Below are 17,136 nucleotides of genomic sequence, written 5' to 3'. Positions count from 1 at the left end.
ACGCTCTTAAATTCATCTTTGATGCTTGCATGCAAGAAGGGCCTCTATTTGTGAACAAATTTTCAACATGACGGTCCAATTTAATGTGGTTGATATGAACAAGTCTATTATTAATGAGGCCAGTCAGGTTAGCTTCATCTTTGAAACATTACCTCAAAGTTTTCTATGGTTCCTTAGCAATGCTGTTATGAACAGGATTGGCTACATTCTGACCACTTTGCTCGATGAGCTATAGACTTTCCAATCCTTGATGAAAGTTAAGGAGCAAAAGGGTGAGGAAAATGTTGCCTCATCCTCCAAAAAGTTCTTTAGATGTTCGACCTCTGGAACTAAGTATGTACCTTCCTCTTTAGGCACCAAAAAATGGAAATAGAAGAAAGGTGGAAAGGGGAAAGCTAACCCACCAGCTGCTACCAAAAAGGCAAGAAGGTCAAGACTGCAAAGGGAATTTGTTTCCATTGCAACCAAGATGGACATTGGAGAAGAAATTGTACCAAGTACTTAGCGGAAAAGAAGAAGGCCAAGCAAGGTAAATACGATTTACTTATATTGAAAACTTGCTTAGTGGAGAATGATGATTCTGCCTGGATAATAGATTTAGGTACCACTAACCACGTTTGTTCTTCATTACAAAGAATTAGTTCCGGTCAGCAATTGAAGGCTAGGGAGATGACGATGCATGTTAGAACTGGGCATGTTATCTCAGCTACGGCAATGGAAGGACTTCGACTCTGCTTTCAGATTTCATATATTTTATTAGATAATGTATATGTGGTTCCTGGCTTGGCAAGGAACCTTATTTTCTTTAAAATGTTTGCTTGAACAAAACTACTCTTTATCTTTTAACGTAAATAAAGTGTTTGTTTACAAAAATGGAGTATATACTTGTTTTGAAAATCTCGAAGATAATCTTTATGTGCTAAGATTGTTAGCAATAAAAGCTTTCCTAAATACTAAACTATTTAAAACTGTGGTAACTTAGAATAAAAGACAGAAATTTTTTCCTAAAGAACATTCCCATCTTTGGCACCTAACATTGGGACACATAAATCTCAATAGGATTGGGAGACTGGTCAAGAATGAATTTCTAAGTGAGTTAGAAGTAAATTCTTTACTTGTATGTGATTCATGCCTTGTAGGCAAAATGACTAAAAGATCTTTTACTAGAAAAGGTCACAGGGCCAAAGAACCAAGAACGTGTACATTAAAACTTCTGTGGTCCGATCAATGTTAAGGCAAGAGGAGGGTTTAAATATTTCATCATTTTTATTGATGATTATTCCAAATATGAGTACGTTTATTTAATGTAACATAAGTCTGAAACCCTTGAAAAGTTCAAGGAGTACAAGACTGAAGTTGAAAATACATTAAATAAAACAATCCAAACATTTCAATTTGATCGAGATGGAGAGTATATGGATTTAAAATTTCAAGACTATTTGATTGAGCATGGAATTGTATCCCAATTCTCAGCATTTGGTACACCCCAGTAGAATGGTGTATCAGAAAGGAGAAATAGAACTCTGTTGAATATGGTTCGGTCTATGATGAGTTATGGTTTCTTACTTGACTCGTTTTGGGGTTATACAGTACAGATTGCAGCTTACATTTTGAATTGTGTTCCATCCAAAGGTTTTACTGGAACACCTTTAAAATTAAGGAATATCCGTAAAGGTAGTTTACGCCATTTCATGATCTAGGGTTGCCCAATAAATGTACTTGAGGAAAATCCTAAGAAATTGGAATCTCGTTCAAAATTTTGTCTATTTGTATGCTACCCTAAAGGAACAAGAGGTGGTCACTTCTATGATCCTAAAGATAATAAAGTGTTTGTATCGACAAACGCTACCTTTTTAGAAGAGAGCCACATAAGGGAGCATAAGCTCCGCAATAAGAAAGTGTTAAAAGAACTTTCCAATAGAACTGCTGAATCTTCAAGAAGCGTTGTTGAAGAGCCCAATACCTTAACAAGATTTGTTGAAGTTGGTTCATCTAGTAGGTCAAATCCACCTCAAACGTTGAAGGAGCCTCGAGGTAGTGGGAGGGTTATGAACCCACCTATTCATTATATGAGTTTAACAGAAATCTTAACTGTCGTCAAGAAGGCAATGGAGGATGTTGACAAAGATGAATGGATTAAAGATATGGATATTGAAAATGGAGTTTATGTACTTCAATTTGGTTTGGGATCTTGTAGATCAATCTGATGAGGTTGCAAATGGATCTACATAAAAAAATGAGGTGTTGACGAGAAGGTGCAAACCTTCAAGGCTAGACTTGTGGCAAAGGGTATAACCCAAGTTGAGGGAGTCAACTATGAGAAGACTTTCTCACCTATTGTAATGTTGAAGTCTATCCGGATACTCCTGTCCATTGCCTCATATTATGACTATGAGATTCGGCAAATGGACGTCAAGACTGCTTTTCTGAATAGAAATCTTGAGAGACCATACATGGAGCAGCATGAGTGATCCATAACCCAAGATCAAGAGCAAAAAGTTTGTAGACTTAATCGGTCCATTTATGGATTGAAACAAGTTTCTCGATCTTGGAATATAAGAGTTGATATTGCGATCAAATCTTATTGCTTTGATCAGAATGTTGATATACCTTGTGTTTATAAGAGAATCATCAATAGTTTAATAGCTTTTCTTGGCTATATGTAGACGATATCCTACTCATGGGAATGATGTAGGTCTACTGACTGAAATTAAAAATAGTTAGCGACCTAATTCTAATGAAAGATTTGGAGAGGTGCAATTTGTTTTGGGCATTCAGATCTTTAGAGAACGAAAGAACAAAATGCTAGCCCTGTCTTTCAGGCATCATACATTAACAAGATGCTTGTCAAATTTTCGATGCAGAACTTCAAGAGAGAGGTTTGCTCCTTTTTAGGCATGGAGTTATTTTGTCTAAGGAAGGTGTACAAGTTGAGGAAATGAGATGGATCCCTTATGCATCGACTGTTGGTAGCCTGATATATGTGATGTTATGTACTAGACCTGACATCTGCTATGCAGTGGGATAGTCAATAGATATCAGTCTAATCAAGGATTTGATTACTGGACCGCTGTTAAGAACATCCTCAAGTATCTTCGGAGAACGAGGGACTACGTGCTCGTGTATGGTTTTAAGGATTTAATCCTTACAGGATACAAAAACTTTGATTTCTAGACTGATAAGAATTGAAGAAATCCACATAGGATTAGTGTTCACTCTTAACGAAGGATTAGTAGTCTGGAGGAGCACCAAGAAATGGTGCATTGCTGATTCCATTATGGAGGCTGAGTATGTAGCAGTTTGTGAAGCTGTTAAGGAAGTTGTGTTGCTTAGAAAGTTCCTGACTGATTTGGAAGTGGTTCCAGACATGCCAAAGCCTATCACTCTTTATTGTGATAATAGTGGTGTTGTGGCAAATTCCTGAGAGCCTAGGTGTCATAAATGCGGGAAGCACATAGGCGAATAGCTTCAACGCACAATGTTGCAGACTTATTTACAATAGCTCTCACGACTAACATATTTTTGGGTCACCTACAAAGTATGGGTCTAAGGGATATGCAACATTTAGTATAGGGTAAGGGGGTGATTTTGTATTGGGCGCGTGTTATGCCCTAGTTTCTTATTTTGTGTACTTCTGTATTAGTATGACTTTTATGATGTACACCTCACTAGCTTTAGGACAAGTGAGAGATTGTTGGGTTGATGTCCTAAATCTCGTGGGTATTGTAGTTTTTAACTGTAATGTACAAACAATTTATTTATTTAAAAAAATATGAGATATTTTATTCAACATTTAGTAACATTAACCCACAAAATAAATAAACTAACATCCAAAGTTATATTCTGTAGTTAAAATATGTATGTGGAGACATACAGGTGACTCATGTTTAAGTGATAACCTAAATGGTCTGTAGTACATGGATAACGTTGGATACCATATACTGTTGACACTACGAATGCGCCCCTCTTTGTATTTATTACAATTGTTTTAAAGTTAAACAAATGATCTAATCCCGATCATTCATGTAGAGACATGTGTGAGGTGGTGTTCTATACAAAAGAGTTTGTATAATACCGGATCACGAAATGAATAGTATCATTATATAAAGTCGTTAATAATAGAGGCTTATATTTCACCAGGATAACTATAGGTGACATGACCTAAATTCTGAGTGAGTTATGAATTTCTACCTATAAAGACGGTTCTTTAATTTGCATGGGTGAGAGTGGACAGATCGTCGACTCAATATGCCTACCATTTTGAGGATTCGTTTGATGAGGGAGTTGGAAATACAGCTACACAAGATGAAATTTATTCTTTCCCTAATGTTAGGGTAAGTAGATAAATTACTCCCTTAAAAGCTGATCCGGGGCTTGAACAATGTGGAACCACAACCTTTTATGGCCCGAGAGGGGTTTGGTCATAATTGAACTATGACTTATTATTCATTAGAGAGATCGGTGATACTTAAGAAGTTAGATGTAACTATAGGGGCAAAACGTCAATTTTGGCCCAATTGTACTTACGAGCAATTTGTGAAGGGTCATCGCACTGTTGACTTGTTATATCCAATGGACACAAAAATATATCTGTAGTGCGAAGAGTACAGTTGTCGGTCTTTAGTGGATTGACCCCCTTAATGGATGTTAAGTAATTTAATTAAAGGAATTTAATTAATTATTCAAGTATCATTGGATCTTTAATCTCCAGGACCATAAAGTCCCCGCGATAGCTCAACTGAGATAATTGATAATCAATTTAATTTTGGATTAATTATAATTGTTCAAAATTAATTGAGAGAATTAATTATATATTATATAATTAATTTCCAATAATTATATATGATATAATTAATATAATGTATTTGATACATTATTATATAAAGTTTATTTGAGAGGAAATAAATATTTGAATATGATTCAAATATTGGTTATATGGATTCGATTCATATAACAAAATTTAATATAAATTTGATTTATATTAAATACTATAAATTATTGAGAGAAAATACAAACTATAAGTCATATTGTATTTGATGTAATATAAACTATAGGATATGTGTTATATTTTGATATAACATATACTTATTATATTATTATTTAAATTAAAATTTAATTTTAATTTAAAATTAAAGAGAGGGAGTTTTAATTTAATTTTAAAATTTAATTAAAATTCATATAATTTTTCGTTCTGAAATTTGTAAAAGTGCATAATATAGTCTCTGAAATTTTAATTCTTTGTGAATTTAAAATTGGGACACGATCTGCATTCCGTATCGGACCTCTCAGTCCTTCACGAGGAACATTTGGGTCAGTCATAATCTAGTAGCACACAGAGATCAAATTTTTCGTTCTTCTTCCCTTTTCTTCTTATGTAGAGAACTCGGAGATTTTTTCTAGTAGCACACAGAAGATCTCTCCCTAGAACATTCCTCTCATCTCTATCTTCTCCCTCACTCCCAAAAATAAATATTACAGAGCCCACAAAACTCGTGTGATTCTCAAGCCCTTAGGAGAATACAAAGGTTTCTATTGTGGTGGTGTCTACCTTCTTTGGTTTCAGGTTGTTGTTTATGTTTGTGATCAAAATGAGAATTCGTGACCAATCAAGGCAAATCGTGAAGATTCATTTGGCTTCAAAGGTAAGTGTGATTAACCCTGAGTTCCTTTTGTATTGTATATGAAACATGTTGTAAATTTTGTAAAAGTGCATAATATAGTTCTCTGAAATTTTAATTCTTTGTGAATTTAAAATTGGGACACGATCTGCATTCCGTATCGGACCTCTTAGTCCTTCACGAGGAACATTTGGGTCAGTCATAATCTAGTAGCACACAGAGATCAAATTTTTCGTTCTTCTTCCCTTTTCTTCTTATGTAGAGAACTCTGAGATTTTTTCTAGTAGCACACAGAAGATCTCTCCCTAGAACATTCCTCTCATCTCTATCTTCTCCCTCACTCCCAAAAATAAATGTTACAGAGCCCACAAAACTCATGTGATTCTCAAGCCCTTAGGAGAATACAAAGGTTTCTATTGTGGTGGTGTCTACCTTCTTTGGTTTCAGGTTGTTGTTTATGTTTGTGATCAAAATGAGAATTCGTGACCAGTCAAGGCAAATCGTGAAGATTCATTTGGCTTCAAAGGTAAGTGTGATTAACCCTGAGTTACTTTTGTATTGTATATGAAACATGTTGTAAATTTTGTAAAAGTGCATAATATAGTTCTCTGAAATTTTAATTCTTTGTGAATTTAAAATTGGGACACGATCTGCGTTCCGTATCAGACCTCTCAGTCCTTCACGAGGAACATTTGGGTCAGTCATAATCTAGAATAAAAAACAAAGAAGAAATTAAATGAAATAATGAAAACATTGAGAGATATTTAGATAAAACACATCTCTAGATATATACATTTCGTCGTTCAAAAGAAGAAATAACGTCAGAAATATGAAGATGAGAATTCGAACCTACAATTTCTTATGAAAATATCGTTGTCGTAAGCACTAAAGAAATTGACAAGAGAAGAAATATATATATATATATATATATATATATATATATATATGTATGTATGTATGTATATATATGTATGTATATGTATATATATGTATAAATTTTTATATGTATATATATATATAAATGCTCTGATACCATTTGGCATGAAGCATGAAGAATTGGACACGTGATGTGCATGTAGCATGAAGTAGATGGAGTTTGTGGAAGCATGCATGCTTGACACGTGGCAAAGAGAGAAATGAATTGATGATTGTTATGGAATGGAAAATTGTGAAGAATATTTTGAGAGATATGATGATTGTATGGAATGTAAAATTATGAAGAATGATTAATATATTCGTATTAATGAAACAATAGTTTAATATAATAGATGTGTTTGAAATGATGATGAAAATTTTTGGCAAATCGAAATATAATAAAAGAAGACTAAAGTAGTTGTTGAAATTATAAAATTTTCTAAAGAAAATTTGATGTAAATAAAGTAGTTATTGGAAATATTAAAATAATAGGAACTTACTTGAATTTTGTTGGAGAAATGAAAAACTCTTTATTTTATTTCACAGAGTACAAGTTCTCTTGTTTTTCTCTCAAGGAAAAGACTCAAAAGATTCGGAAGAAAAACTTATCTCCCTATAGGGATGTTAAAAAAGCCCGATGACCCGAAAAAACCGATCAACCCAACCCAACCCGTGCGGTTTAGGTTGGGTTATCAACTCATTTGGGTTGGGTTGAGTTCAAATAAATGAAAATTTTATGAGTTGGGTTGGTTCATGGGTTCACCTAATATAATCCAAACCAATCCGAACCAACCCGAATTTATTATTAACTTTAAAATATATTTTTTTTCTTACTTATAACACAATTATATATGCATATATTGATTTTAATTTTATTTAATTCCAATTTTTTTTAATAATTTATTTTTCAACAATTCTTAGAAGTTTATTTACACTTTAGAAAGAAAATTTTCACTATATAAATTGAAATTAAGTTGTTAATCTTAATTCAGTATATGAAAATAATTAAATTAGACTTTTACATATTTACGTTTTGCTTCTTTTTAGAATAAAATTTTAAATAAATGACCCGATTAACCCGAACCAATCCAACCCAAATATTTTATGGTTGGGTTGGGTTGGGTTCATTTTTTAATAAAGGTTATTTGGGTTGAAAAAATTACCCGAACAATTGGGTTGAATCTAAAAAGTCTTTCAACCCAACCCAATCCAACCCATAAACACCCCTTAGACATTATAGTCTTACTTATTGATTTTGTAGACATTTGAAAACATTGTTGTCTATATTTTGAATTTTGTAGACATTATGTCTTTCTTGTGAATTTTGAAGACTTGTTTTAATAGATTTTGGATATCGTTCTTGTGGATTGTGGAATCTTATGTGTTTTTTATTTGTGATTCCATGCTTTTTTTTTTAAGGGAACCGATGGAACCGAACCAACTCAACCCATTTTTTATGGGTTGGTTTGGTTCGGGTTCATAATTTAACAAGGGTTAGTTTGGTTTAGAAAAATACACAAACCGAACCATAGGGTTGGGCCTAAAATATCCCTAGACCCAACCCAACCCAACCCACGAACACCCTTATCTCCCTATATATATATATATACACACACACACACATAACGGTAAATTTAGTCTTTTTTTCTTTGTGAACTTAAAAACTAATAAAGGTCTAACCAATAATTAAAAATAAAACTATTTAAGAAGAAAATGACAATATTAAATTCAATCACGTACCTCTTATTAAGGGAAAAAAACCATATGGCAATTTGTTTCTTATTCTTTTTAAAAAAAATTGTTCAACATGCAAGACAGAAATTTGAATATCTAAACTTTTTTTTAATGATATAATTGATGCTTATACTTAGATTGATAGACCAAACAATTCAAAATCTTAATTTTTCTTTTCTTCAACATGCAAAGCGAGAGACTCGAATCTCAAATAAATCATTTATTCGTCCCGTAACGAGTAAAGGGAGAAGCAATTTGGTCAATCATAATTTTGAAGAAAATGGGGAAAAAACCAAACCAGAGTGAAGAAAGATCTCAAGTTGCCTCCATGGATTGCAACCCGTGGAAATCGGTGTCTAATTTTTGCAAAGTATATTCAATAAATTTTTAGGCCTATTTGGATTGACTAGAGAAAAAAATGTTAATATAAAATGTTCATTTTTTATTTAAACTCTTTTGATAAGAACTAGTTAAAATACACTCCAAAAACTATTTTGATTGGTTGCCAGACACTTCAAATTTTTCAAAATGATTTATTATTAAAATTAAACAATTGAAAGGTTAAACCAAACACGCCCTTGATTTTTCTTTTGAAATGTATTATAAATATAAAATATCAATTTTCAAAATATTGTTTTCATGTAAAATTTTTACATTTTTAATTAAAAATTTCAGAAAACATACACACAATGAATGGTTCCTTATCCTTTTTTTTCTCAATAAAATACCGTTACCAAATGCAATTTTTCAACTTTACTAAGGCTACGTTTAACGTTAGCTTATCAAAAAACCATTTCGAAAAAATCTCAACCGTTTGCTAAAAACAGATTTACTGTTAAAAACACTTTTTAAAACGCGTTAATTTTACGTTGACTTTAAAAACAGTATCATTCTAGCTTTTAGATTCTCCTAAAATTAGTTAGAATTTTTAATTAATATTTAGTTTTCAATTTTATACTTTAAAAAGAACATTTATTTTATATATTTATCTATTTCTCACCCAATAAATCTATTTTCTATATTTTATGAGTTAAATAAATCATTTTTTGAAAAAAAATATACCATATTCATTTTTTTAAAATAAAGCTATTTTCCTTAATATTTAAAAATAATCTATAAGAGATATAATTTATCATACTAAACACTTATTCAAAATTTTAAATTACAAAACAAAATTTTAAAAAGTTGATTATAAGTCTCTTTTAATTATTATATCAAAAATAATATATTTTTATATTTATTTACCGAACACTCAAACCTACTTTTTCAAGTTTAAGCTGAATTTACCAAACACTCTTTTACTTCTTTTCGTAGCTGATTTTTCTAAAAGCACAACTACCAACAATTATTTTAAGAGTTACAATAATCTTAAATGGAGCCTTGGAAAAGAAACATAAACAAAAACAAAAAAGCAGAAAATGAAAAATATAAAACTAAAACTGTTACCAAGTGGACCTTTTCATATATCTTAATTTGAAAACTAATTACAAAGTGTGGTAATGGTAAATCATCTCTGAAACTAAATTCATTAGCACATCCATCTATATGAACATGCAAAATACACTAATAACACACAACTAAAAACACACCAAAAAGGAAAAGAAAACGATGCCGTACTCCTCCTTTTTGCATATCCAAATTATTCCCCCTCATGCAAATATATATTTTTCTAATATACAAATCTGAACATCTCTCTCCCTTCCTTCTATATCACGATATATAGAAAGTGATTATTATTTTCAAGGAAAAAGAAAGACTCAGATTGTATATTAATTTTTTTTCCCTTTTTCTCCTCTTCTATTTGGGTCCACTCCGACGGTCGCAAAATGGCAGTTTTAGCGTCGTCTGGCGGAAGTTTCTCTTTGGGCATTGAACTAGATGATAGTAACAGAGAGACCCAGATCGTTGTTGGCGGCAAAGGCTCGGGTGTTGAAATAATCCCTTGAAGAGGGTGGATTCACTGACTGTCTTCGTTTTTGCTTGAATAGAACAAAAACAAACTTGTGGATTCCTATGTTTGGCATTGGAATCTCGTAACTTACTATCTCCCTCCCTGTGTTTCATTCAAAAACCCATTTATAAAATTTATTGGTTTTAATATTAGCTTAATAGTTAAGATATATTTATATGAATTGTAAATAAACAGTTTTGAGTTTATTCTCTTTCTCATTATAAGAAAAATCTATTTAATTAAGAAGGAAAAGGATGGAAAAGGATGGAGCTCTCGCCCTTTTCTAACTTGTATGTAAAAATTTCAATTTCTTTTAATCTTTAATTTATCGATTAAAATTTTTTTAATTAAAAATATTTAGAAAACTAGGAAATAAAAGTTTGTCAATACCTATATAATGTTTTGCTCCTAAAAGTTTAGAATTTAGCAAATTGGAGCTTCTTTTTTTTTTTTTTTTTTTTTTTTTTAAATCTTACGTTTTTTCCCCCACAAAACTCAAGAAGAAAGGGCAATATCACCATAAGTTAACTTGACACAAATCTTATGTTATTAACCTAGATGTTTTGATCTCAATAATAATAAAAAAAAATAAATAAATAAGAATCCAATGAGGGAGTTTTCTTTAAAAAAAAAAACTTTTTTATAAAGAAAATACTTGAGGGTGGTCTTTTTAAATATAAGCTGCACAAGAAATTGTCCAAAAAATTGTCAGGTAGCAAGTCGTCTTTTTAAACATGATTTTTTCTTTATAAATTTTTTTATGCAGAGCATGAAATTAGTCTGTACCTAATAGTTTCTCTTAAAGGTGGTATAAACCAAAGCTAAAAAGGAAAGGAAATAGACAATATATGTATATATTTAAAAAGTTTTTCTTCTAATCTCCCCTCTAGAAAGTTTTTTATTTTTTTATTTTTTATTTTTTTAGAAGAAAGTTTGTTATTATTATTATTTATTTTGAATATATATATTTGGTAGGAAAAGTTACCGAATGTGGCGTCTGTAGTGCCAGGGATATCTGTTACGATCCTGCAATAGAGGTTTCACAATTAAAACTATTTAGGATCTATTTGGTAGAGAATTTGAAAGCAGAAATTTGAAACAAAGGATTAAATGAAAACAAATTTGGATTTCATGGTTTTAGATATATGTTTGGTAGCAAAATTTAGAAACTGAATTATAATCTAAACAATTGCAAACTAGTTATAGTTAATAAATGTTAGTTGACAATAAATTATTATTAATTTATTTATGAATATATTTTATGTTAAAAAATTGTATAATTATTATTTTGTAATATAATATAATTTATAGAAAAAATTAAAATTTTGGTACCTACGGTTTAGAGTAAGTTAAAATTTAAGTCTTATTGTTTATAATTATAATTTACCCTTATTGTTTATAATTATAATTTACCCCCTATGATTTGATAAAAGTTTCTTAATGAATAGTTCATATGGTAGGAGCTATTTAAGAGGATTTAAAAAACCATATGAACTATTAAACTGTAGGAACTAAATTCTAAATGTTAAAATCATATGAACTAACTTTTAATTTTATCCAAACCATAGGGACGAAACTTGAAACTTAACGTAATTTAATTTAGAATACATTACATAATACATTTTTTTATTTTTTAAAATGAATTAGGTTTATACATGACATTTTATATTTCTAAATATTTTTTATCTTTATCAAATATAATTTTGCATTTAAAATTTTAAAATTCAAATTATGGATACAAAGAAAACATAAAAATATTGCTTTTAGAATTTGCAGTGTTTGGATTACATAATCTCAACAATTTTCAAAAATAGAATTTGGGTTGTCTGTCAAACATATATTCGCTGAACTCAACCAATCTGAAAATGTAAAACATAATCTAAATTGCGAAAGTTATCCTTAGTAACTTTTGATTATGCTTTCAGATGCTAAAGTTAAAAAATAATAAGTAAATAAATAAATAAATAAGAAACCAAGAAGGGAGTTTTTTCTGCTTCTTCATTTTCTTTTTTCCTCTGTTACTTGTTTAAAAAGGTGTAAAAAGTTTTATTAATTAAAAAAAATATTTTATAATTTTTTTTCTTATAAATGTTTTATAGAAATTTTCATGGACATCGATATTTTTTGATATTTTAATCTATTTTAATAAGTTTGTACTATCAATTTTGAGGTTGTCAAAAAAAAAATCAAATTTAAGAGGAAGATTTCATTGGTTCTTTGACAAATGGAAAGGACACTTATATTAACATTCCTTAAAATTGAAAGTTACATTTGTTTAACTTAAAAAATGCTAATAAGGAGGACATGTTGACAAATATACCCTCAATTAAGATATAGCAAATAAGGAGGACAATCCAGTAATTATGCCTTTAGTGAATGCAGAATAAATTACTATATTGCAGGTAAATAAAAGGGATCTTCCAACTATTAAAATACATGTATTTCTTTTCTCTATAAAAGAATTTTTTTTAATTTTAATAAATGTAAGAGGCAAATATTAGATTATTTTCAAAGTTTTCTTCCAAAAATAAACTAAACATATAACCAAATAAATCCCAAATAAGACCAAAAAATTCTAGGCAAGAGGGAAATGAAAGAATAATCTGCAAAATTAGCCAAAATCCAAAATACTTTCATAATCCAGTAACGACAAATATTACATCGATTCTCGCATAATTATTCTTCAAAATCAAATTTCATTTGACATTGCAGGTTCAAATTCCCATACTCCATATTGTACTCCAAAAACAAAAAAGTCAAATTTAATTTGGTTGGTGTCACATGCACATGTAATATATGTAATATAACTTCATCACATGTATATATAGCCTTAAAAAAAATCAACTCATATGTAAATTTTTAATTACCAGTGTAAATGCTCCCTTAAATAAGGATCATTTGGCCTAGGAACGTCTGGGTCCGTCATAATCTGAAAATAATAATAATAATAAATCAAGTTAATGAAAACATTAAGAGATATTTAGATAAAACACATCTCTAGTATATTTTTTATAGTTCAAAAGAAGGAACAACGTCACAAATATGAAAAAGAGAATTCAAAACCTACAATTTCTTAAGAAAATATCGATGTTGTAAGCATTGAACAAATTCACGAGAGAAGAAATATATAGGGGGATTTTCAAAAATAGAAAAATAAGTGAAATTATTTACACAAAGTAATAAAATTTTAATATTCTTTTATAGAGACTGATAGAAGTTCATCAGTATCTATCAATAACAGAAATTGATAGAAGTTTATCGCTGATAGACGCTGATATACACACTAAACTATGTCTAGTGAAAAAGGTTGTGGTAAATTTAATCTTTTTTTTTTCTTTGTGAGCTTGAAAACTCGTATAAGTCTAACAAATAATCAAAAAGGAAAATTCTTATAAATAGAAAAATCTAAAAAATATTTACTTTTTTTTTTCTTTTTTTTAAAAAAAGTATTCAACTTGCAAGACATAAATTTGAATATCTAAACTTTTTTTTATTGATATAATTAATATTTATACTTAGATTGATAGACCAAACAACTCAAAATCTTAACTTTTCTTTTCTTCAACATGCAGAGCGAGAGACTCGAACCTTAAATAAATCATTGATTCATATCCGTAATGAGTAAAGAGAGAAGCAATTGGGTCTGTCAAATCTTGAAAAAAGGGAGAAAAAAAGAAAAAACCAAACCAGAGTGAAGAAAGATCTCAAGTCTCCTCCCAAACCATTGAAAACTTGCTTATTATTACTATAAAAAACACACATCTTCATGCTTTAAGTGAAAGAATCAATAACATCTCCTATCACTCTCCCAGCAACAAGAGGCACTGATGACATTTTTGATCTTGCCATTTCTTAATTTTTCAAACACAACTCACAAAATTAAAGGAAGAAAAAAAGCTTTTGGATTTAGAAAAACACTGTTTTTTAGATCCTAATTAGGGTCTTTTTTTTCCTTTTCTTTTTCTCTTTGTGCTTTAGAAAGCTCAAGCTTTGGTGTTGGTATTTATAGTGTTTTTGAAAGGCTCATTTAATAGCTATAGATGTTGCTTGGTATTTCTTGGTAATAAAGTGAAGGTTTCTAGAGGCACTACCTGTGAAGCACAAACATAGATACGACTACATGATATGGATACGATTGGATACGGCGATTCATCAATTTCTAAAAAACTAAGATACAGATACGTCTAAAGATGCCTCATTTTTTTAAGTTATATATTTCTAAAAAATGAAGATACTGATACGTTGAAAATACTTTTTTTTTCGTTTAAAAAAATCTAGAATATAGATAAATTTAGCATACAAGTTAATAACAATATCACAAAATAGAATACAAACACTGAAATACAATTTAAAAAAAAAAAAAAAAAAAAAAAACATCTAAGATGTTGAAGTACAATAGTTAATAAAATGCAATAGAAAAGTGACTCATATTGCAAAGAAGAAGAAGAAGAAGATTAGAGAGAGAAGTATGAAGATAAACGAATAACTTTTTCATTAAACTGTTGTAGATATCCAAATGGTTTATATTTTGGTGGACTTTGTGGGGACTCAAATATGAAGATGGAGATTAGATGATTCTATTCTAGGGTTTGATCTGTTATTTATTTTTTCCTTTTAGTTTTGGACTCGAGTAGTGAGCTTTTAAATGAGTTGTCTAGCCTTAGATTGAGAAAAATTAAATGAGTTGCTTGTCTTTTTTCTTTAAAAAAAAGTATGCGTAGAAATAAATACGTCAAATTGCGTGTCAGATACGTATATGAGAAGTATCTGAAAATATCGATATTTGATATGTGTCTGATACTTATTCTTTGCCTCACATGAAGTATCTGTGGTTCATAGGGCACTACTTAAAAAAAAAAAAAAAAGTGTTAGAGAGGCAAAGGAATAAGAGAAAAGATGGGGGGGGGGGGGGGGGCCCCCCCCCCCCAATACTCTCACATCTCTGTCACATCAAGATAGTTTGTTTTATTAAATTTGAAACCACATCTCTCTAAAAAATAAGGTTATAAGCATGGATTACCCTTTTGGAACTTGTTCTTGATTGGTTGTAATTGTTGGGCCTACACACTTGATATTATGAAATATGAAAGCCCAAATGATGAAATGTTGGCCCTTTTGCTGATCCAAATCGTGATCCACCAAGTTGTTCTCCTTTATCCACGATCTTCCAGCTGATGTGTACCACATGGAATAATCCACTAACTTCTACCTGATGGAAGAAAAAACTCTCTGTTTCTTATGAGAATTTCCAGAACAATAATTTCTTTCTCTCTCTCGTTTTCTCTATCGTTTTGCAGAAATCTTTTGCTAAAATCTTTTGCTAACCTTTTCTTTCTTTCTGATTATTTCGAGTGATTGTCGAGAGTATGAAGAAGAAGAAGAACATGCAGTCTTGTAAAGAGAAAGAAGAGGAAGAGATCTACACGATGATATATGTGGTTCGGCAAACGATGCCTACATCCATGGGAAGGAGAAAAGTTTTTATTCAAGAGCTAAATCACACTTTTCTTTATAGATCTTTTAGCTTTCTTGGAAGCTTCTGTAAGTTGTTTCTACAAATGGTAAATGATGCATATTTATACATTTTGTCTGATACAAGTAGTTACAAAAACAAACTGTAAAGAAAAAAATAAAAGACTGTTGAATATTCAGTTGAATGCTTGAGCTTATTTTATGTAACAACCCAAGTATGTATATAAATATTATAAAAAATTATAAGTTTTAATTTTAAAATTAATTCTAAGACTAGTTGGAGAATACCAATTTTAAAATTTCATACGTTAAGATTAAAAGTGGTACATAAATAATAAGGAAAACACACAAAATATTAGTTTGATAATTAAACAAATAACAAAGTAATAAAATTTCTAAGAAATGATGATGATATAGGATGATTTTTTTAAGTAGAAAAATCTAGTAAGTTTAAGAATAAAATAAATAGGTAAAATAACTAAGAACATTTGAGAAATATCTAGATAAGTTAAGATAATAATAATAGTAACAGTAAATAAACAAAATTGAATTGTGTTGAGTTGGTTAGAAAAGGGATAACAAGAAAAAATAAATAAATAAATAAATAAATATAATAATAATAATAATAATAATAATAAATAAATAAATTGGTTAGTAAGAGAGAGATAAATATAGAAAAAAAAGAGAGAGAAAGTCGGTTTGGAAAGGAAGAAAAAAAAATAAGAATAGGAGAGGCGGTTTGGAGAAAAAATAAATAAATAAATAAAGGTGGTGGAACACTCCTATAAATAGGAGAGATGGGTTGAGATTTAAGTATAAAAATAATTAAATAAATAAATAAAGGTTAAAGCAAGTTATTTTTTGGAAGTTGGCGAATTTAAGTAAGTCTCTTCCACTTTAACATTTAAGAATTTCTTTTCTTTTCTTTTCTTTTATAAAACTTCAATGATTTAAGTATAAAAATAATTAAATAAATAAATAAAGGTTAAAGCAAGTTATTTTTGGGAAGTTGGCGAATTTAAGTAAGTATCTTCCTCTTTAACATTTAAGAATTTCTTTTCTTTTCTTTTCTTTTATAAAACTTCAATCTTGAAAGATAAAATAAATCAACAATATTATTAAGGTAATAAAGTTTCTCTATAGATTATAAACATCAAAAGAATAACGAACAAAATTTATGAAATTTCTTTACTACTACTATTATTATGTTATATACTATTAATATCACTATAGCTAATATTATTAGTACTATTACTATCAAAACAAATAAATTATAATTACTACTATTATCTTCTTCTTCTTCTTCTTCTTCTTACTACGACTACTACTATTATTGTTATTATCATTTCACTATTACTGCTATTATTACTATTATTGCTGTTATTAGTATTATTCTTATTATTTCTATTATTATTATTCTGGGACTATTATTATTACTCTTATTAT

The 17,136-nt window shown here is 29.6% G+C and overlaps 1 pseudogene; it reads right to left on the bottom strand.

The window, feature by feature from the left end:
• Positions 1-10,102: 10,102 nt before the first annotated feature.
• Positions 10,103-14,067, bottom strand: LOC150032798 (CEN-like protein 2; annotated as a pseudogene).
• Between the last annotated feature and the right edge of the window lie 3,069 nt (positions 14,068-17,136).

This window comes from Benincasa hispida, chromosome 11 (assembly GCF_027475165.1).
Source record: "Benincasa hispida cultivar pf3 chromosome 11, pf3_genome.v1.1, whole genome shotgun sequence".
NCBI lineage: Eukaryota > Viridiplantae > Streptophyta > Magnoliopsida > Cucurbitales > Cucurbitaceae > Benincasa > Benincasa hispida.
This window is presented reverse-complemented; position numbering and strand designations above follow the sequence as displayed.